Genomic DNA, 23,702 nt, shown 5'->3' with positions numbered 1-23,702 from the left:
AAATCTAGACAAGAACTGAGAGCTGAAAGGAGGCAAAGTGATTAATTTTCCAGTATCTATATTGCAGATCATAATGCCCAAAAGTCAGGGGAGGGAGAGAGAGGCAGAGACAGAGAGAAGAAAAGTTTCTGCCTTAGAAGTAGGCTGCAGGCATGGGGTAGGGGGAAGGAAAGTTAGGGAGATTATTGGTGGGAAACGTACACTGTTGAAAGAATATGTGTTGGAATATTTTATGACTGAAACCAAATTATAAACAACTTTGTAATTGTATATTTCACAGTGATTCAATTAAAAAATAAGTTGTATTCTTATAACAAATAATGAATCTGATGAGAAAGAGATCAACAACTCTATCCCATTCAAAATAGTGTTCAAAAGCATCAAGTATCAAGGAATCAGTTTAGCAAAACATGTGGGAAATCTATACCATGAAAATATTCACTTAAGAAAGAAATAGAAAAAGACTTTCACTTAATCACTTAACTTCCCGTTAGTCGGCGATTTGCTCAAGCGGGCGCCAGTAACGTCTCCATTTGTCCCTGTTGCGTGCTAGTGTAGCCCAATGGCATCTGTTCGCTCTGGGAACATGAAGAGCCTCAAACCGATCGTTCATGATCTTGACGAAGAAGTCTGACCATCTGGTAGGTGGGCGGCCACGTGGTCTTTTGACATCCTGTGGAATCCAGTCAGTAACAGCCCTAGTCCAGCGGTGGTCTTTAAATCTCATTTCATGACCAGCCCATCTGATTTTTGACACCTTGGCAAATGAGACAGCGTCCCTGATTCTTGATCGTTGACGAATGTCGGAACTCAGGATTTTTTCTCTCATTTGAGTGAAACGTGATATTCCAAGCATAGCTCTTTCTATTCTTCTTTGGGAGACCTGAATAGCGTTCTCATCTTGTTTGCGTAGGGTCCAGGTCTCTGAGGTATATGTTAATGCAGGAAGAACAGTGGAATCAAAGAGATGTGCCCGAGGCGGAGGTTCTTCGTCCTCTTAGCTATTTCTTCCATGTTTTTGAAGGCGTTCCAAGTTCCTGCGCAGCTTGGGTGCCAGGTCATTTGTCATGTTGACTTCTCGACCTAGGTACACATAGCTGTTGCATTCGGAGATGGTCGTTCCGTTGAGAGCAAATGGGGCGTCAGGAATGAGGCTGTTTCTCATAAACATTGTCTTCGTAAGATTCAGATGTAGTCCTACCTTTCCACACTCACGGTCAAAGTCGGCCAGCATTTGTGCCACTTGGCTGATGCTTGGTGTTATTAAAACAATGTCATCAGCAAAGCAGAGGTGGTGTAATTGCCGACCATCTATCTTTACTCCCATTCCTTCCCATTCCAGTCATCGCATGATGTTCTCGAGGGTGGCACTGAAGAGTTTCGGTGAAATGGTATCACCCTGCCGAACCCCTCTCTTGACATCAATGATCACTTCTTTGTAGAATGGTGAGATCCTAGTAGTGAATCTGCAATACAGCTCACAGAGGATTTGGATGTATTGGGCTTGAATGCCCTGATTGGCTAGGGCTTCAATGACCGCTTCCGTCTCAACAGAATCAAAGGCCTTCTTTAAATCAATGAACGTTAAACAGGGCGGCATCTTGAACTCCCGAGAAACCTCAATGAGTTTGGTTATCGTGTGGATATGGTCGATGGTGCTGAATCCTTTGCGGAACCCGGCTTGCTCGCGTGGTTGTCCTTCATCTAGTGTTCTGCCAATCCTATTTAGGATGACTCGAGTGAACAACTTGTAGATGACAGACAATAGGTAGATCGGGCGATAGTTGCCAATGTCATGGATGTCTCCCTTCTTGAACAGTAGTACGGTCCTGCTGGTTTTCCATTGGGACGGAACCTTGCATTCAGACAGGTAGCGAGTGAAGAGCCGAGCCAGTGTATTGATGAGTACTGATGGCAGGTTCTTCAGATGTTCAGGTCTGACCTTGTCTGGGCCAGGTGCTGTTTGTTTCTTTCTTTCTTTTTTTTTTTAATTTGATGGCAGGATTTTTTTTTAATTTTTTTTTTTGAGAATTGCTTTTTTTTTTATTTTTTTTTATAGGCCCACAAATTTTGTGCTTGGGTTTCAGTCATACAACGATCAAGTGTCCATCCCTCCACCAGTGCCTGTCATCCATCCCCACGGGTCCCAGCACCCCCAACCCCCCCCCCCCCCCCGTCCCATCCTGCCTCTGTGGCAGGGTATTCCCCCTTGTTCTCTCTCTCTTCTTTTGGGTACTGTGTTTCGCAAGAGAGGCATTGAGTGGCAATCATGTTTGGTCTATAGACTACTTTCAGCGTGATTCTCCCACCCTGGGCGGGTCCTCACAACACCCTTTATTTGGTGCTCTCTTCTCTATCTGAGCTTCCTTTTCACCTAGAGCCTGTGGCTGTTTGTTTCTTTACTGTCGAAATGGCGTGTCGGATTTCGGAAGGGAGAACGTTGGGAACGACATATCCATCCTGTGGAATTTGGTATGTCAGCAAGTGGACATGGCTATCGAAGAGATTTGAGTAGAAATCATGGATAATATTCTCCATTGCCGTTCTGGAGGATGTGATGGATCCATCAGGATGTCGGAGGGCAGTCATCTTGGTCTTATAGTTGGCGAAGGACAGGCGGGCGTATCGAATACTTTTCCCGGCTTCTGCCACATCTACCAGTACTTCTACTCTTCTCTCTTTGAGGTCTTCCTTGATCGCATCTCTGCACTGCTTTGCGAGCTCGGACGTTAGCTTGCGGTTGCCCGAGGCATGCGCCGAACCATGCTGGCGAATTAGCTCAAGAGTTTTCGAAGACAGGCGTGTTTTTTTTGTGGCTATCTCTCTCTTGGCGTTCCTCGCACATTCATGGAGGTCCTGAACGAGTCGATCGTATTCCTCGTCAATGTTGTCAACAATGGCATCTTCCCATGTTGCCGCAATAGTGCCAAAGAGTTCCCAGTTGGTGGTCGTTCTGGGAGTTCTCTTTTTGAACTTTGCAGCCCTTTCTCCCCGCTCTGTGAAGTAGAATTTTGCACGAAGGAGACTGAAGACCCACAGAACAAGATAAGCTCGGCGGACCCAGGGACAGAGTTTCTCTGCTTGCTCCCACCAACCACAGGTGACAAAGGGATTCTAATCAGGAGCCCCACCCTACCCTGCCCTGTCTGCTTCCATCAACCACCCAGGGATCGGATTGCGCACAAAAGACCCACCCTACCCAGATAAATACCCCACTGGCAGACTTCCACTATGGACACTACCTCCACTACCCAGCTGTCGCCACACTCCAGGATGCTTTCCGGACCCGCACGGCCGCGAACATCATAAGATACTAAATACACATCTTCTGGAATTGTCGTACCATATTTGATAGGGTTCAAATATGGTAACACCTACAAGGGTGATTAGAGGTCGCCCCAAAAGCCTCTATCCCTCTCGGAAAGACTGGCAAGCTACCGAGAGTATTCCGCCTGCACAGAAGAGCCTGGCAAGCTATCCATTGTGTATTCGATATGCCAAAACCAGTAACTACAACTGGTCTCGTTCACCTGACCCTGAAGGCTTCACCGACATGGCAGCACTGAGGATGAGAAAAAGACTTTAGGAAATGGAAAAATATCCCATGGTCCTGAATGGAAGAATCAATATTGTCAAAATGACTATCCTTCCTATTATTTGGAATCAATGCACTCACCATCCAAATTCAGATGGCAGTCCTCAAGGATCTAGAAAGGTCAGTAATAAAGTTTATATCAGAAAAAACTCCACAAAGGAAAAGTCATATTAAAATATAAGAAACTGAATGATATCTCATTACCTAATTTGGAACCGTACTATAGAGCCATAGTGATAGAAACTGCATAGTACTGAAATGAAGATAGGCTCTAACGAGTCAGAATCAAATACCCGTGGAATAATCCCCCTGTCTGTGGACAGCTATTTTGACAAAGGAGCTGAAATATGAAATGAAGTAAAGATACCCTCTTCAACAAATGGTGCTCAGAAAACAGGATAACCATGTGTAAAAAATTTAAGCCTGGATCCATATCTCACGTCCTACACAAAAGTCAATTAAAATTGTGTCAAAAACCTTGAGATTCAACCAGAAACTATACATTACACTGGGGAAAATATTGTCAGAAGATATTGTCAGAATGATATAAGATTTTGACTTTCAATAATATGATACAATTGTCAAAGGCAACAGATAGAAAAAATTTAAAAATGGGCCAAAATCAAAGAGTTTCTGCATAGCAAAAGAAAACCAATAGAGAAAACACATAGAAGCCCACTAAGTTCAATGAGCAAAATGAGTATCACCAAAGACATAAAGTACACTAACCAGCACAGTAAATCCTCAGACAGTATCTTTTGTGATATCATGATGAGATGTTCAATGAACTCAAAGAAATGATGGTATAAGTATTCAACAAAGCACAAGCATGTATGAGTTGAAATAAAAAATATTACAATCAGAAATAACAGAAATAAAGAGCATAATAAAGGTTGTAAGTGATATAATCACTCAATAGAAGTTCTGAATAGCAGAACAAAAGCAGCTAAGCAAAAGATCAAGGAGCTCCAAGATAAAAAGGAGGAAACCACTAAAAAATACAGAAGGTAGAAAACAGTCTTAAAAGAAATGAACAGCATACCAAAGAACAGTGAGTTCAAGATAAATTTTCTATAAGAAAATTAAATAAGGTCCAAGAGGCTGTAATTGTCCCAGCAAAATAGAAAAACCCCAAGACACATTAGATTCAAAATTACAAAATCCAAAGATAGATACAGAATACTGACAGCAGAGGAATCAAAGAAGAAATTTACATACATAGTAGATCTCATCAGATGTAGAGCAGATCTATCAAATGAGATTATGAGTCAGAAGATTATACAAATATATAGCACAAAAACTCAATGATATGAAAACCTCACCAAGAATACTTTATCCAGCTAGATTATCATTCATATTTGAAGGAATTCTACAGAGCTTAATGGACAGGCAACAATTTACAGAATTCCTTGACATAAGTTTTGCAAGAAGCTTTAAAAGAGCTACTTTAAAGGACAGAAGAAACTTCCTAATGTGGTATTGAGTATGGGACTCAATTGAGTATGTTGACCTCTCCTAAATCAAGAAAGGTTAAAAACAGTAAGCAGTCATCACAAATTGACTTTCATTGATTTATTTTCTGATAATTCCCATTTGCCAGTCCTTTAAGTTTTTTTGGATCAAGTAATGTGAAATAAATTTGTCATGTGCTTTCCAAAGGGGCAGGTTAAGAGGAGGTAGGGAAGTTGGGGATATTGGTGGAGGGTAGGAGACATTGGTGGTGGTATTTGTGTGGACCATTGCATGCCTGAAACAATTATTTTATGGACAACTTTGAAAATAAAGATATCAATAATTTAAAAACCCTAAAAGCCCTACCCAAAATGGGTTTTTAGGGGAGAGAAAATGAATAGGCATCACTTGGAAGAAGACAGGCAGTTGATTTAAAAATGTTAATCATCACATCATTAGGGAAATACAAATAAGAGGACAATGAGTTATCATCTCACACTAATGAGAAAGCCCATATGTGAGAACAGTCTTCGTTAATAAGGATGTGGTGAAAAAGGAACTCTCATCTACTGCTGGTGAAAATGCTTGGTTCAACCCCTGTGGAAAATAGTATGGGAAACTCAGTACACTAAGTCTAAGGTAGCCACTGTGAGACATATATAAACACGTAATCAAAGGAAACTTGTGGATAGAGGGAAAATGCAGGTAGATGGAGATGAGTTAGAGTCCTCAAAGAGACAAGCACCTTCGCAGGACCTCCAAACTTCTTGCTTACAACAAAAAATATTAGACTTGCAGGAGTTGAGCTAGATCAATAGTACAGCAGGTAGGGCATTTGCCTTTCATGCTTCTGACCTGGGTTTGATCCCCAGTACTCCTTATGTTGCCCAGAGCACAGAGCCAGGAGTAAGCTCTGAGTACTGCTGAATGTGGCCCAAAAAATCAAAAGCAAAAAATTAGACATGCAGATGGTGGGGCTCAAAAAGAAACAGTTCTGTGAGTGAGAGCTCCTATGGCAGTAACACAAATAACATATAAAAACTAAAGAGAGCATAGCATCATCTGATGGACCTCAGTGAGAAAATTCATGAGAAGACTCAACTCTTGGAAAGGCAGGCCTGCGGATCAGAGCCAAGGACTTCCTCCCCTGAATGAGAGTAGAAAAGTAGAGACAAAGAGAAAAGGACTGTAAATCCAGTAAGCTGGTACCTGGCATAAAAACACCAACTGAGGGCAGGAGGGAACTGAGCACAAAGTACTTACAGGAAGTTGGGATGAGATAGATAAAGTAGGACAGTCAGGGTACAGTTATCCCCAGATAACAGCTGGGAGCAGCCATTCCCAGTATGGGATTGGTAAAGTAACAGGGACCTTCCAACCAGAATGTGGGTGGCAGAGACAGAATGCTCTAACTGCTCCATCTGTACTGCCTCTCCTGGACCCTCTCACTGCTCCATCATTTACCCTTGAAAAAGCTCATTACAAAGATGTTCATCCTGATACATTAAGTTCTTGGATGTATAAAAGTCTATCTTGGAAAGATTTAGTTAGGCATTTAGGCAAAGAATGCTGTTCTCCTTGTAAGTTTTGTTTTTGTTCTTGATGCTTTCAGTATTTTGTCACTAACTTTGGATTTTGTCATTTTGAGTACAAGGTGTCTTGAAGTTTTGTTAACTAGGTCTATTTTCCCTGGGATCATTCCAGTCTCTTGGATCTAGCGGCCTGCAGTTTTCAACTTTGGGAAGTTCATATTTATGATTTCTTTAATTATTGTTCCTTTATCATATTTACCTTCCTGGTCCTGGGACTCGAATGATTCTTATATTGTTTACCTTGAACTCATTTGATAGTTACCCATATTGCTATTCATTTCATTTTTGGTTTTCTTTTCTTTTTCATTTTCGTTTTGCTGTTCACTTCTTTTCAGACTATTTTCTGCCTTCTGTTGTTTCCTAGTGGTTTCTTCCATCTCATCTTGGAGTTCCTTGCTCCTTTTTTTAAGTTCTATTATTTTGATATACAACACTTCTATCGACTTTTTAGAATCACCTATATGTTCTTTATATCATTTCTGACTGTAGTTGTGTTTCTTTTTTCATTTTTACTATCATGGCTTCTTCTGCTTTGCTGGCTACCTATGCAAATGTTTCTTTGGACTCATTGAACATCTTCATCATAGTGTGACTAAAGACGCTGGCTGGAGGTTTACTGGTTATGTTTATCTTCCATGATACTGCTTTTGTTCATTGAGCATGGTGGGTTACTTTGTGCTTTCCCCATTGATTTTCCAGTGTTACTGCTGTGTTGGGGTGGAAGTCTTGGTTGTTAATTCCACCTGGGAGATGCTGAGGGATTAGGAAAGAGGTTGTTCTCTGTCATCTCTGCCCATTCTGACAGGTCCCATGAAGGATATCTTTCAGAAGCATATAATTATTGAGTAGATCTCAGTCTCATGCCTTAGGACCTGCAATGTAGGCTCTTAATGTGGCATGTCGGGTGTGAGGGCTGCTGGAACCCACTGAGTAGGCAGGGACACTGCCTCCCATTCTGGAATAAGCCCAGAGATGTCAGCCTGAGGCTGGAAATGGAGCTGAAAAAATTAAATAACTACATGTATTGGTGCTTGGGATGTTTACATGTAAAATGTTAAAGCTAGATCCATATCTCACATTCAAAGTGAACCAAAGACCTTGATATTCAATAGAAAACTATAAAATATACAGGAAAATATATGCATAAACCAAGATTTGGATCTTAAAGGCATCTTCAATGATCTGATATCACTGGCATAAGGGAACAAAATAAACAATAAACAAATTAGAGTATATCAAATAAAGAGTGTTGTATGGCAAAAAACATGGGTTAACACTAAAAGATAGCTAACTGAGTGGGTAAAACGCTTGCATTTAATACATCAGCTGAAGAGTTGATATCCAGGATATATAAAGTATTCACAAAGATCAATAACAACAAAAACTCCTAAAATTCCACAAAAATGGGGAGTGAACTAGAGATTTCTCAGAGAAAGACAGTCAAATGGACAGTGGGCAATGAAAAAGTGCTCAGCATGACTCATCTTTAAGAAAATCCAAATAAAGACTGCAATGAGATATCTCATACCACTGAGAATGGCACATATCAAAAATAATGGAAACAATCTGTCTTGGCAGGAATATGGTGAAAAAGGAGCTCTCATCCACTGCTGGTGGGAATTTTGTCTTCTGGTTCAACCCATGTGGAAAACAGTATGAATTGAGCTTAGAATTGAGCTGTCATATGAGCCAGCAATTATATTTTGGGAAGTGCAAACTGTTTACTGTAGCTCAGAAGTCTAAACTGAATAAGACTCTATAGTTATCCTAGATAATTTTTTTTTAATTTTGTATTTGGTTGTTTTTAGAGCCATTCCAAAGGCGCTCTGGGTTTATTCTTGATTCTGCCCAGGAATCACTCCTGATAGTGCTTGAGGGACCATATGTGATGGTGGAGATTGGTGCTGGGGATTACCCTAGGTAGGCTGCATGCAAGACAAGAACCCTATCCTCTGTACTATTGTGTCAGCTCATTAAATTTATGTTTGAAGATGCAAACCATTTCTGTGGCTTGAAAGTATAAAACATATAAGACTGGATAGCTGTTCTAGTTACCTTTATAAATGATCACACATGCCACTTTACTTCCTTTCAACATCTAGTCCTGGTCCAGAGTGACCATTTCCCTCTACCAATGTTATAGTGCTATCTTACCTAACCTATCTCACCTCTTCCTTTCACCCCCGGTGGGAAGGAAGCTTTCTACTAAGGACCAGTTCTCCTGTTCTTCATTTTGCATTTGGGCTTTAGTTAATCCACTAGTATATTTCATTATATCCAACTGTCTGTCTCAGTTCCTCTCCCTTTGACTTATTTCACTCGACATGATACTCTCCAGATCCATCCATGTAACAGGAAATTGCATGGCTTCATCTTTTCTTACAGCCAAGTATTTTTCCATGTTTTCCTGTGTGTGTGTGTGTGTGTGTGTGTGTGTGTGTGTGTGTGTGTGTGTGTGTAGCTCCTTTATCCAGTCATTTGTTCTTGGGACACTTGGGTTGTTTCCAGTTTTGGACTATGGGAAATAGTGCTGCAATGAACATAGAAATACAAATGTCTTTTCTGCAATGTGTTTTTGGGCCCTTGGGGTATGTATGGGTCTTGTGCAAGTTCTTGTGGTATTTATTCCTGGCTCTATATTCAGAAATTATTTATGGTGGTGCTCAGAGGGCCATGTGGCATGTCAGAAGATTGGATCTGGTCAGACAAGTACAAGGCAAGTGCCCAACCCACTGTACTATCACTTTGGTCCCAAATCCCTAGTTCTTTTTATGTAAAAATAAAATCACTGTAAAACACAAGTTACAAAGTTATTCATTATTGAGTTTCAGTAACACAATGTTCAAGCACCAATCTTTTCAACAATATCTACTTCCCCAGTTATGCTCTCACCCCGAAACCTGTCTTTAAGACAGACATTTTTCTTTTCTCTATTTTCCTTTTGGACACTGTGGTTTAAATACTGTTATGGAAAGTATATCATATATTTTTCCTATATTGTGTAAATATACCACATTGTCATTGTCCACTGATCTGTGTGGACATCTAGGTTGATTCCAAATCTAAGCTATTGTACTGAGTGATTCAGTGAATAGTGGTGTGCATATGTCCTTTTGAATTAATGTTCTGGGGGTAGATACCCCAAAGAGGAATTGCTGGGTTTTGAGGTTTAAGTTTAGAGAGACTCTCAATATCCGTAGGGATTGAACCAGACAACACTCACACAAGTCACAGAGTTCCTCTTTCATCACAATACTGAAAACACAGGTTGTGCTCAGTTTTTCATTTTTGATATGTGCCTTTTTCACTGATGTGAGATGGTATTTCATTGTTGTCTTGTTTTGGATTTCCCTAATAATAGTAAATGATAGTAAGAGTTTTTTCATGTTCCTGTTGGCCATCTGTTGGTATTCCTTAGAGAAGTCTCTGTTAATTTCCTCTCCCCATTTTTGATGGGTTTGGATTTTTTGTTGCTGATCTTTGTGATTACTTTATATATCCTGGATGTCAACTTTTTACCTGATGAATTGACCACAATTTTTTCTCTCCAGTTCAGCTATCTGTCTTATAGTTTTAGCCCGTGCTTCTTTTACCAGGAGGAAACTTTAATTTGATGTAGTCCTGTTTATTTTTGATTCTGTTGCCTTTGCCCATAGTGCTTTATCATTGAAAATACCTTTAAGGTCCTGATCTTGGAGCATTCTGCCTATATTTTTCTCAATGTATTTCATAGATTTGATCTGATTTCAAGATCTTTGATTCACAATGAGTTGACTTTTGTGTAAAGTGTGAGGTGTGATTCCAGTTTTAATATTTCACACATGTTTATCCAGTTTTGCCAGCACCATTTATTTACCATGATATCTTTATTACATTTCATTCTCTCAGAACTGTTATAGAATATTAGCTGACTATATATGTGGAGGTTTGTCCTTGGATATTCTATTCTGACCTATTGGTCAGAGAGTCTATTCTTTTTCCAATACCATGCTGTTTTTATCACCATGACTTTTTAGCATAGTTTCAAATTAGGTAATGAGATACCTCTGCAGCTTCTTATTTTTCAGTATGGCTTTGGCTACTTAGGTCTTTTATGATCCCATACAAACTTTACTACAGACTGTTCTAAGTCCTTGAAAAATATTGTCTGAATTGAATATATATAGTAGTTCAGGTAAGATGATTATTTCCTAATATTTATTCTTCCCATCTAAGAGCATGGAATATTTTTTATTTACTAATGTCCTCTTAGAAGGACATTAAATAAGAGTAACAAGGAAATAATGTTCTATTTATTTATTAAATGTTTTGAAGTGTTGATGGTATACATCTCCTCTTTTGTTAAGTTGATTCCTAGGTACTCTATGTTCTTGGACACTATTTTAAAAAATTTGTTCTTTTAATTGAATCATGGTGTCACTGTGAGATACAGTTAAAAGGTTTCAATGATTAAATTTCAGTCATACAATATTCCAACACCCATCCCTCCACCAGTATACATTTCCCACCACCAGTATCCTCTTTTTCCCTCCTGCCATCCCCCACCTACTTTGCCTTCATGAGAGGCACCTCTCTCCTCTCTCTCTCTCTCTCTCTCTCTCTCTCTCTCTCTCTCTCTCTCTCTCATTATCTCTGTTAGAGAATTATCGTTTTCAATACAGATACTGAGAGGCCATCATGTTTAGTCGTTTGCCCACTTTCAGCACACATCTACAATCTGGAGTGACCCCTTCCAACCATTATTGTCATAATGGTTCCTCCTCTGTCCCAACTATCCTCTATCTCGGTCCTTGAGACAGTCTTCCAACTGTGAACCATTTGTCCTGATTCTTATTTCTACTTTCCGTGGGTGTTAGCCTTTTACTATGTTTTGTTTCTTTCTCTTTTTATAAATACCCCACAAATGAGTCCAAAGATTTTATGTCTATCCCTCTCCTTCTGACTCATTTCACTTAGTATAATACTGTTCTTTTTTATTCATTTTATAGGCAAATTTTATGCTTTAATTACTTTCTAACAGCTGTATAGTATTCCTTTGTGTAGATGCAGTCTGGTGTATAATCTTTGGGCGCCTAGGGGAGGCCTCGACAGCTCTCCCCCTCGCCGCCCAGGTTGGAGTGGTCTCGGGCAGCTTGCCCAGCTGGGGCAGCCCATGCCATGAGGCAGACAGAGGAGGAAACAAGGGCCAAGCCGTTTGTTGATCTGTTGCCATTTATTCCATTCTCCCCACGCACCTGTTTCAGTCTCTCTGAGACCCCCCATTCTAGCCTCACACCGTCCCTCATTCCTATCTATTCCTGTCTCTCCTGCTCATCTCTCCACACTCCATCTTGCTCCTGGCTCTCTCTCTCCCAACTCCTTCAACTCTCTGCTCTCTCCCCAACTCATCTATCTCTCCATGCCTAGCACACGCTACACCCAGTTGCAAAATCAACATAAGAAAGCCCTTCCTGACTGTCCATCAGGCTCAAGGGCGGAAACACACCTAGAGGTGTTCCTCTTCTCTTTAGTCCAACAACTTAATCAACATCTTAATTAACATCTTAATATTAGTTATTTTTGTATGGACACAGTAAGAGATACAGTGAGGCTTGTAGAGCCTGGGAACATCTTGCCACAGACTCAGACTACAGTGCTCAGGCCAGATTAATCTTTCCCAACCTATCAGGGTCCAAATCTAGTTATTATTTTTGGATCATGACAGAATTTGTTCATGACATGCTATTAACTTATAGTTAAACATTATGGCAGGCACATTTTGCCAGGCCCATTTCGATGCCAGGGTAGCACATAGCTCACAACTTGCCCTGGGTCTATCCAGTCTCTTGTTGGGACCCTGATTTTTGGGTACTAGGAAGTAAGGGCAGCTGAGGGTCTAGTCAAGAGAACAAATGCTCAGGAGGTAAATATCATCGAGAGTCAATTAACTTCCAAGTTACAAAAGCATAGCATATACTGTCTTCTTGTGTCCATACAAAAAAGGACATTGCTTTGAATTAACTATGCAAAGGACTTAAGGAGAAGAGAAAAACAATATTTACAAGTTAACAGAGGACAAAGAAAGAAGTTACAAATAAACAGAGAGGAATGGGAGCACTGTGATGGGAGTAACCCAATAAACCTAAGCTGCGGCAAGACAGAAAGGATAAACCAATGTTATCCTATAGTCTGGTTAAACAACTCAGGTTGTTTCAGATTCTGGCTATTGTTAGCAGTGCTACAATGAACATACAAGTGCAGGTGTCATTTCTGCTGTGTATTTTTGCACCCCAGGGGCATATTCCCAGAAGTGGCATTGCTGGGTCATATGGAAGCACGATTTCTAGCTTTTTGAAGAATGCCCATATTGTTTTCCAAAAAGGACTGGAAGAGCATTCCCACCAACAGTGAATAAAAGTCCCTTTCTCCCTGCATTCATGCCAGCACTGGTTGTTCTTTTTTTTTTTTATGCCAGTTTCTGAGGTGTTAGGTGACATATCATTGTTGTTTTGATTTGCATCTCCCTGATGCAGAGCATTTTTTATGTGCCTTTTGGCCATTTCTTTGAGAAATTTTCTATTTATTTCTTCCCATTTTTTGATAAGATTGGAGGTTTTTTCCTTATAAAGTTTTACCAGTGCTGTGTATATCTTGGATATTAACCCCTTAGCTGATGGGTATTGGGTAAATATTTTTTCCCATTCCGTGGGCTCTCTCTGTATCTTGGTTACTGTTTCTTTAGAGGTGCAGAAAATTCTTAGCTTAATGCAGTCCCATTTGTTTATCTTTGCTTTCACTTGCTTGGTCAGTGATGTTTCATCTTTAAAGATGCCTTTAGCTTCAATGTCATGGAGAGTTCAGCCTATGTTTTCCTCCATGTATCTTATGGAGTCTGGTCTGATATTGAGCTCTTTAATCCATTTTGATCTTATTTTTGTGTTTGACATTACGAAGAGATATGGGTTCATTTTTTTGCATGTAGCTGTCTGTTTTTCCCAGGACCACTTGTTGAAGAAGCTTCCCTTGCACCACTTCACATTTATTGCTCTTTCAAAGAGTCACTTGATTACTTGACATCCCGTTACTCATCAATGTGCTTGAGTGGGCACCAGTAACATCTTCATTCATCCCTGTCATGTGCTAGTGTAGCCCAATGGTGTCTGCTAGTTCTAGGAACACGAAGAGCCTCAAACCGATCAGTCAGGGTCTTGATGAAGAACTCTGACCATCTTGTAGGTGGGCGGCCATGCGGTCTTTTGACGTCCTGTGGAATCCAGTTGGTAAGGGCTCTAGTCCAGAGGTCGTCTCCAAATCTCATTACATGGTCAGCCCATCTGATTTTTGATGCCTGGGCAAACGAGATAGAGTCCCTGATTCTTGACCACCGATGGAGGTCAGAACTCTGAATTCTTTCTCTAATTTGAGTGAAGCATGATACTTCAAGCATAGCTCTTTTAATTCCTCTTTGGGAGACCCAAATAGCATTCTCATCCTATTTTCATAGGGCCCAGGTTTCTGAGGCGTATGTTAATGCAGGAAGAACAGTGGAATCGAAGAGATGTGCCTGGAGCCAGAGGTTCTTCATCCTTTTAGCTATTTCTTCGATGTTCTTGAAGATGTTCCAAACCACTCTCTTCCTCCTACACAACTCAGGTGCCAGGTCATTCGTCATATTGACTTCTTGACCTAGAAGATTAAGTGATCATATATTTGAAAGTCTGTGTCAGGATATTCAACTATCCTCTATTGTTCTGCGGCTCTGTCTCTATTCCAATACCATGCTGTTTTAATTACTACCTCTTTGTAGTCCACTTTGAAGTTGGGGAAGGTGATGCCTCCCATCTCATTTTTCCCAAAGATTGCTTTAGTATTTTGTTGGAGTTTATTGTTCCCTATGTATTTCAGTAATGTTTTTTCTATTTCTTTGAAAAATGTCATGGGTATCTTTATAGGGACCACATTGAATGTGTACAATGCTTTGGGGAGTATTGCCATTTTGACGATGTTAATCCTTAAGATCCATAAGCAGGAGATGCATCTTCATTTCCTTGTGGACACTATTTTGAATGGGATAGATTTTTTTTCTCTATTTCCTCTGAAGAATTGAATTTTATGTATTGACTTTGTAGCTATCCAGCTTGCTGTATTGGCGTGTTGTTTCTTGCAGTTTTTTTTTATGAACTCTTTTGGGTCTTCTATATATATAATACAATGCCATCTGCAAATAGAGATAATTTGACTTCTTTTCCTATTTGGACCCCTTTGATTTCCTTTTTTGCGCTTGCTATTGCTAAGACTTACACTATAATGTTGAATGAGAGGAAACAGTAGACATCTTTGCCTTATCCCTGATCTCAGTGGAAAAGCTTTCAGCTTTTCACCATAAAGAATTAGTATTTGGTGTAGACTTGTAATAGCCGTTACAATCTTGAGGAAGGTTTCTTTCACTCTTATTTTGTTGAAGGTTCTATCATAAATGGAAGTTAGATCTTGTCAAAAACTTTCTCTGCATCAACTGATATAACATGATTTTTATCTTTTACTGATGTGGTATATTATGTTAACTGATTGATGTGATGTATTATGTTAATTTATTTGCATATATTGAAACCTTGTACCTTTGGCATAAATTCCACTCAACTGTGTTATATGATTTTTTGTTTTTTGATAGGCTGTTGGATTCAGTTTGCTAACATTTCATTGAAGATTTTGGCATCTTTGTTAAGGAGATTGGTCTCAAGTTTTCTTTTTAAGAAATTTCTCTGTCTGCTTTGAGTATCAGTGTAATGTTAGCTTTGTGGAAAGTGTTGGGAATGGTTCTTGTTTATTCAATACTTTGGAAGAGTTTAAGGATCAATGGCATCTTCTCTGAAGGGTTGATAGAACAAACCAGTACATACATTTGAACCAGGAATTTTGGTTTTGGGAAGATTCTTGATTACTGTTTCAATTTCCTTGCTTGTGATAAACCTGTTCAGGAGTTCTATTTCCTCTTTATTCAGTTTTGGAAGATTACATGTTTTAAAAAATCTGTCCATTTTTTTTTTTTGGTTCTCCAGTTTAACTAGAGTTGTTCATTGTAAGCTCTCTGGATGTCTTGGATTTCTGAGACTTAAGTTGTAATTTCTTCCCTTTCTTTTCTGATCTTTCTTTCTTTCTTTTTAGTTTTTTCATGAGTCCAGCCAAAGGCTCATATATGTTATTTATTCTTTCAAAGAAACAGCTTCTGGTTTCATTGATTTTTTTATACTGCTTTCTTGATTTCTAAATCTTGATTTCTCATCGGTTTTATTGTTTCCTTTGTTCTGATGGTCTTTCGTTTCATTGGTTTTCCAGATACTTGAGATTTGCATTTAGGTTATTTATTTTATCTTTTTCCTTTTTTCCTAATGCATGCCTGTATTGCTATGAGTTTCTAAGTACAGCTTTTATTGAGTCGCATAGGCTTTGATAACTTGTGCCTTTATTATCAATAGTTCAAAGTATCACAGTGGGTAGGGTGTTTGTCTTGCACACGGCTGACCTGGTCGGCCCAGGTTCGATTCCTCCGCCCCTCTCGGAGAGCCCAGCAAGCTACCTAGAGTATCTCACCCACATGGTAAAGCCTGGCAAGCTAACCATGACATATTCAATATGCCAAACACAGTAACAAGTCTCACAATGGAAAAATTATTGGGCCCGCTTGAGAATTTTATTTTTGTGAAGTTGTCCACAATCATTTATTACATCTAATATTCCAACACCAATTCTACCACCATTACATTTTCCCACCACCATATTTTGAATGTTTCCACCCTTACCCCCAGTTCCTGCCCCCAGCAGGACCAAAATAATTTATTTTGTATTGTTTGTTATAAACAATCCGCTAAAAATTATTCAAAAAATTTCCTTAAAGTTTGTCAAGATTGTTGTATTTAGCCTTGAAGCCATTAAACCCTTGTATAAGAGTCATTAACATATTGTTGAAGGTTGAGATGTGTGTGTATGTGTGTGTGTGTACATATATATATATATATATATATATATATATTTCTCCCTGGGATTGATTACCTTCTATTTTATATTCCGTCAAATGGGGTGTTACACTCTTGGTACATCAGTGGTGTAGAGTATGATATGTTGCACAGCCATGGATGTAGCCTCACACTCCAGGAATTCTGAAATTTTAAATACGATTTTGCAGGTGGGTTAATTTAATTTTTTTAACTGGATGTTGACTTTGGGGTCTGGAGACATGTCTGTGGTATATTGCTCTGTGTTGCTCTCATCCTAGAGATTTATTTATGAGACTCTGGATCATGGCTTTTTTTTTCCCTTTATTTTATTTTATTTTTTTTTAAAGTTGTAGATTTACAATTTTTTGTGCTTTGGTTTCAATTATAATGGCTTTTAATGAGATTATATGGCACCACAGGCAGTTTGTGAGTGTGACTGCTAGACTCCTGGAAGAACAGGTAGATGGGGGAGTTTGCCCATTCCTTACTCTGTATGGGCTTGGAGACTTCAGTCACAAGTCCTGCATACCCGGGTCTTTTAGCAGATTCACTCATGAATAAGGATCATCCAAGCCTGTGGGGATCAGCTATGAGCATGGTGGTGATTAAATACTAGAAGTTTTCAGCTGCCTGGACTTGGGTGGGACTGGTGGGGGAACTCACCTGTTCCCCTCCAGATTGCCCTGGATAAGACAACCTTTGCGAGTCTGGAGCCATTTTGTGGCATTCCACTCTGTGTTGCTCTCTTCCAAGAGATTTATTTTTGAGTCCAAAATTTTTTGTATTTTTATTATTTTTCATTAAAAATTTTTTTCTTTGCTCTTTTGGGTCACACCTGACAATGCACAGGGATTACTCCTGGCTCTGCACTGAGGAATTACTTCTGGTGGTGCTTGGGGGACCATATGGGATGCTGGGAATCGAATCCAGGTTGGCTGCCTGCAAGGCAGAAGCCCTACCTGCTATGTAGCCCCTGGAATTTTTTTTTAATCTCTCCCTTGATTTCCTCTTTGCTCCATCTGTTATTTAGTAGCATATTATTCAGTCTTCAGTTGTTAGAGCTTCTCCACAACTTTTTATAGTTAATTTTTTTTTCTCTGTGGCATTGTGGTCTGATAGGAGACTTGGTATGATTTTTATGTCTGTGAATTTATGTAGGTTTGTCTTATGCCTTAATATGTGACATATCCTGTAGAATGTTCTGTGTGTACGAGAGAAGAATATGCATTTGACTTTTTGAGGATGTAAGACATGTATATATCCACTAGTCCCAGGTCTTTTAGTTCTTCATGTAGTGCTACTTTTATGCCTTTACTGGTGTTCTGTCTAGTTGATTTGTCCAGTGGTGATAGTGAAGTATTGAGGTTACTCCATTGCTATTATGTCCATCCTTATGTTTCTTTATGTATGTAAGCAGAAGCTTATAAACTTTGCTGATCCCTCATTTGGTGTGTACAAGTTAAAGTTAGCACTTTTTGCTTGTTTTTTTTTTATTACACCCAGCGATGTTCAGGGTTTACTCCTGGCTCTGCACTCAGGAATTATTCTTGACAGTGCTTAGGGTACCACATGGCATCCTGGGGATCAAACTCGAATTGACTACATGCAAGGCAAGTGCCCCACCTTCTTTACTGTTGCTCTGGCTCCTAAAGTTGGTGCTTATTGATCTATTATTCCCTTCACTAATCAGTAGCATCTTTCCCTATTGTTAATTACTTGAGATTCCATGCTGTTTGGCTTGCTGTAAATATGGTTGTTCCAGCTTTCTTCTGCTTACCATTGGCTTGTATGATTGTTTTCCATCCTTGCACGCTGAGTCTGTGTCTGTCCTGTGATTTTTAGATGTGTTTCCTGTAAGCAAACAGATTTTGTTTCCTGATCCATCCTACTACTTTGTGTCCTTTGTTGAGAAAGTTCAGTTCTTTAACATTCAAAGACATTATTGACATAAAGGGCTATATTAGCATTTACTGAGTGGGGTTGTTTCTTCTACAGTTGACTGTTTGGATTCTACAAATTGGGTTTCAGTATTTCATTCAGGGCTGGTTTAGTTATAGCAAATGCTGTCAACCCTTGTTTGTCTGAGAATGTTTTTTATCCTTCCCTCCCATCTCAATGAGAGTTTTGCAGAGTAGTGGACTCTAAGTTGAAAGTTTTTAGTGAGTAATTTGCATATGTCATTCCACTCTCTTCTGTACTGCTTCATCTGAAAGATCTTTTGTGATCTTATGCTGTTTTTCCTTATATTAAAGACTTCTCTCTAGAACTTTAAGAAGCTCTCTATATCTCTCTTGATTTTGCTCTTTTGATTACTATATACCTTGATGTTGTTCTGTTTGGGTTTATTTTACTTGATATTTTTTGAGCCTTTTGAATTTGTGAATCAGTTTTTCTCCAGAGAGTGGGGAAGTTCTCAGCTATGATTGCACCCACTGCTTATTCTTCCCCTTTCTCTCTGGTATTCCTATAATTTGGAGAATGTCCCTCTTGTTCATATTGATTACCTTCCATTCCCTTCCATTCTCATGCTTCTCTTTTTCTTTTTCTTCTACTTATCAATTCTGATGTGTATTTTGTCTTCAAGTTCATCTGTATGGTTCTCTACCTGTGCAATTCAGCTACTGTGGCTTACTGTTTTGTTTAATTCATTTTAATGGAATCTATCACCCTCTGTATCAGTTCTTCTCTGAGTTCCTCGATGTTTCTCATTTAGTGTTTGTTTAATTTCACTTGCCAGTGCTTGCTTAATTTAGAGTGACTTCCTGATCTAGGGGTTGGTTTGGTGAAAGGGAGCCCTCAAAGTCCCAGGTTCAAGGACTTCTGTTTGTGGTGAGAGGAAGCAAGTGTAGTCAATTCTGAAAACCCACTTCAAATGCTTGTTATTCCATCCTTAACCCCAGTGCAAGGAATAGACTGGCTTAGAATAACTGATTTCCAGTGACACCTAATCTCTTCACAGTGGAATATATGGAAGGCACTTGGTCCAGGAGGCTGACTTCATACTCTGGCAGAGAGTAGCCCTGAGAACACTGCTTAACCAGAGCCTATGTCCATGTATGGAACAGCTATCAAATAGCAGTGGATAATGATGCTTAGGAAGAAGGAAAGCTGAAGCCACTTGCCATTTATTCCCTCCCAAGCCAAGCAGGTGAGCATTCCTGAAACACAATGCATGTTTTTTTCCAGCTCAGCCAAGAATACATGCCCTAGTGTAGAGATTAGCTCTAGTGGGGTGATAGTTGGACAAATAATGGCTCCTAACATTCTCTGAAGTCAGCTAATAATACGCTGTTAGTCTTTTAACCAAAGAAGGAATTCCATGCTAGGATGCTATCTACCTACCCTTGGCAACTTCTTGAAGCTCTACAAGTTTCTCTTTGGATAGATATCTTTAAAAAATGTTATTTGTATCACTTTACTTCCTCATCTCAAGAAAACAAATGCTAAATATAATCAACTCACAAACAAAAAAATACTCTGCTATATGGGAAATTTCAGATAGAGCAGAATATATATATATATATACATACATATATATAATATTAAACAACAGATGACTGGCATTTGAATTATGATATGCTATTGAGCATACATAACCAGGTTATGAGGCAGTGATCTTATTCCCTAAAGATGAAAAAAGATTGACTTATGGAAGGTCAGCATAATGCCCATCATTACACAGATTGCTACAGAACATGCAGCTCTTTTCTATGCTAAAGACAGTTTTCCTAATGACTTTACTTTTGAAATTCTTATACCGATACTTAATTTTGAATACTTTTATATGAGGCAGTTGATTTTGTGACCTCTGTCTTAGCCCTGACTCTTCATTTTCACTCATGCAAAAGGAGATTGTTTGGCAAGGATCTCTAACATATATCAACTGAATATTCCATGATTCTATGTGTAAGAAGTTTGGCTGAGATTAGAGTTGGTAACTCTGAAAAAGTTGAGCTTAGAGGCAATCAGCATTATAGAGTATGCACTGGGCTCAGGACTGACTGGACCTTCTTTAAAAAGGAACTCCAGACCTATGGCTCAAGCAAGATCTTTTTGTTTTTTTTTTTGGAGATGGGCATGGATCTAGGTGAATAAAAGAAAATGTAAACTGGAAAAATCCAAAAATATCCTTGTTTTGTTCCCCAAAACGCTCCTTTGTGTTTAAGAAAAAACTAAATGTATCCACCCCAAACAGCTTGCTCTGCCTTGCATACTCAGAGTCCCAGACTTAGCCCACCACCCTTTTCCAGCATGGCCCACCTATGGGAAATGTTGACATCTCTGCTCCCATAGGTGTCATTTAACTTTCCTTCAGCTGTGCTGACCACTAGACCTCCCAAATACTTGAATTGATAAATGTCTGGGAATGAGACGTCCCCAAGGATATCATTCTCTTCTATGACATGGATTACACTTTACGAGTGCTGGTCCTTCTTCGGGGATGAGAAGGGGTCTAGAGAGGGAATCTAGCCCAAACTGCTGAGGAAAAGAGTTGCAGTTCTATAGAAAGTTAGGAAAAAACAAGTGGGTAAGGAGTCTGATATTCCCAGATTAGGAGCTCAAAGTTCTCAAATTGTCCAGATATTATAATAATCCACTCAACAATTGTCATATATATATATATATATAATGAATTGTACTGTAGTACTTTAGCACTGTCCTCCCGTTGTTCATCGATTTGCCTGAGTGGACACCAGTAATGTCTCCATTCTGAGACTTGTTATTGCTGTTTTTGGCATATCGAATATGCCACGGGGAGCTTGCCAGGCTTTGCCATGTGGGCAGGATACTCTCAGTAGCTTGCCAGGTTCTCTGAGAAGGGTAGAGGAATTGAATCCAGGTCGGCTGTGTGCAAGGCAAATGCCCTATACGCTGTGCTGTCGTCCCAGCCCCACATTATGAAGTAAGGCCATGAATTCTATTTGTTTTATCTTCCTAAAGTGTTTTGATTGGGGGCCAGCATACAAAGGTGTTCAATGTCCCTTCATCAGGAGCACTGCTAATCTTTCTTCACCCTCATCTTTGGTCTCTGGATTACTAGAGGGGGGAAAATGTAATTGTCAAATGCGAAAGTTCTACTTAGCATTGATATATGCAATTCTACTTAGGATTCTACTTAGAATTGATATCTACAGCTATACTTAGGATTGATGTCATACTATGCCCATTGACATCCTCTCAAAACACTCCTCAGGAATAAAAGGGAAGCAAGCGAACAAAACGTGTAATGGAGAAAAGCTTCAAATACTTTTTCTTGTGCAAATACTCTTCGACAAAAACTTCAAATGTTTACTCTTGGACCCTTTTTCCTATGCTTATTTAGAGACAACTACATTTTTAAAATACCTTTCTTGCCCTCCCTCTAGTCTCCTCACCCTCAAGCCAGCAGCTGGTCTTTCCTAACTGGTAATATATCTTATAATAACAACAGGCCCTTAAGCAGCTGTTGTCTTGAATATTGGCCGGCAGAATAGCTCTCTGTCATTAATTTACTTGTTGGCCCTAGTGGTGCTTGAAAAATGATTAAGTTAATAAAGATACTAATGAGACAGAAAGCTACTTAATAGAAGAAGTGAGAGGAGGAAATTGTTTTTCTGATATAACCATATTTCCATCCAGTGTTAAGGCAAAAGTCCTGTTCAAAATTTTCAGAGAATTTTAACTTTTCATCCTAAATCTCATCATTTTCTCATAAAAGGAGCTTTGTAAGCAAATCAATGATTGAATGGATTCTTCCCCAAGGCAGATCTCACACAGACCTCAAAGTTGCAACTTTCTGAAGAAAGGAGAGAGGCAGGACCTCTTATTTTAGTGTTTCCGTGTGTGCGTGTGTGTGGGAGGGGGGGAGTACATACCCAGTGGTACTCAGGGATTACTCTTAACTTGAGACAGACTCTATTTATGCAATATGTTTCATCACAGCAGTTCCAAGTTCAAAGAAAGGCATCTCAAACTCCCAACTTCTACGACTGAAAAAAATAGTTATGGATCCTGCTCATTTCTATATATACATTTCCCTTGGCAATGACATACACCACATGCACACATACAAACAGACACACAGACACAGACACAGACACACACACACACGCACGGAAGGAGCTGGATCTCAGCATGTGGTGTTGTTCACTCTTTCCAAATATAGAGAAGGAATGAGCTGAGGGGCTTATCTGGGGCCTATAAAAGTGCATTCAGCAATAGCCCCTTTGTCTTGAGCGCTGGTGGACAGAGGTAAGTCACAGCACCTTTCCTACAGGCCTCTTCTGTTCAGTCTCTATATTAGAAGATATTAACTGGATGCACCAGTGCTCTGTACTGTAGCTATGCCTGGTCTTGATAAGAATTAGGTGCTGAGCTAGATGTCCCTAGAACCCTCTCCCACCATCATCGCACCAAAGCCGGGGTCTTCCACCTCTTTGCTCTTGACCTACACTTCTAATGCACTCTGAGGTAGGATACCCTGACATACCATGGACCATGGCCTCCATGACCTCATACCACTCTCTCTCTCTCTCTCTCTCTCTCTCTCTCTCTCTCTCTCTCTCTCGTTTCTGCCATTCTTTAAATAGGTGAAATTCTTCAAATTCCATATCTGACTGTACCACCTGATATTCCGTCCTCTTAAGACCATGCTGGTTGTGGCCAGTGTTTTTTTGTTTTTTACATAAAGAAAGGTAGTTTTCACCGAATGAAACTTAACTTAGAACGATGTGAAGGGGGTAAAAGGAAGGGAATGCATATTCAAGGGTAAATGCAGGTTTCTCCAAAATGGGAAAAACAAGCAAGGAGAGTGAAATATGTGTTCAAAGAAGAGCACAGTCTTGAAGGAGCAAGCCCAGTGGCTTTTGATTGTCAGGGTTTTTTTTCTGCTCACAGAAGACAAGGACGCCTAACACAAGCTTTTAAAGAGAAAAGCTCAGTACTTATTGCTCTATTTAAATGCCAGGCTTTGAGAATAAAGGTGTCATCATGGAATATGAGGGGCCAGATTTTGGTGCAGTAAGGAGCTTTTAGGGACGTAACATAAAACCTATGGGTTTTGCCACAATTGCTCCAATAAGTTTGTTCTGAAGTGAGGGTTTACTTAAT

Source organism: Sorex fumeus, unplaced genomic scaffold, assembly GCF_029834395.1.
Source record: "Sorex fumeus unplaced genomic scaffold, SorFum_2.1 ptg000036l, whole genome shotgun sequence".
NCBI classification, from domain to species: domain Eukaryota; kingdom Metazoa; phylum Chordata; class Mammalia; order Eulipotyphla; family Soricidae; genus Sorex; species Sorex fumeus.
Note: the sequence above shows the minus strand (reverse complement) of the source record.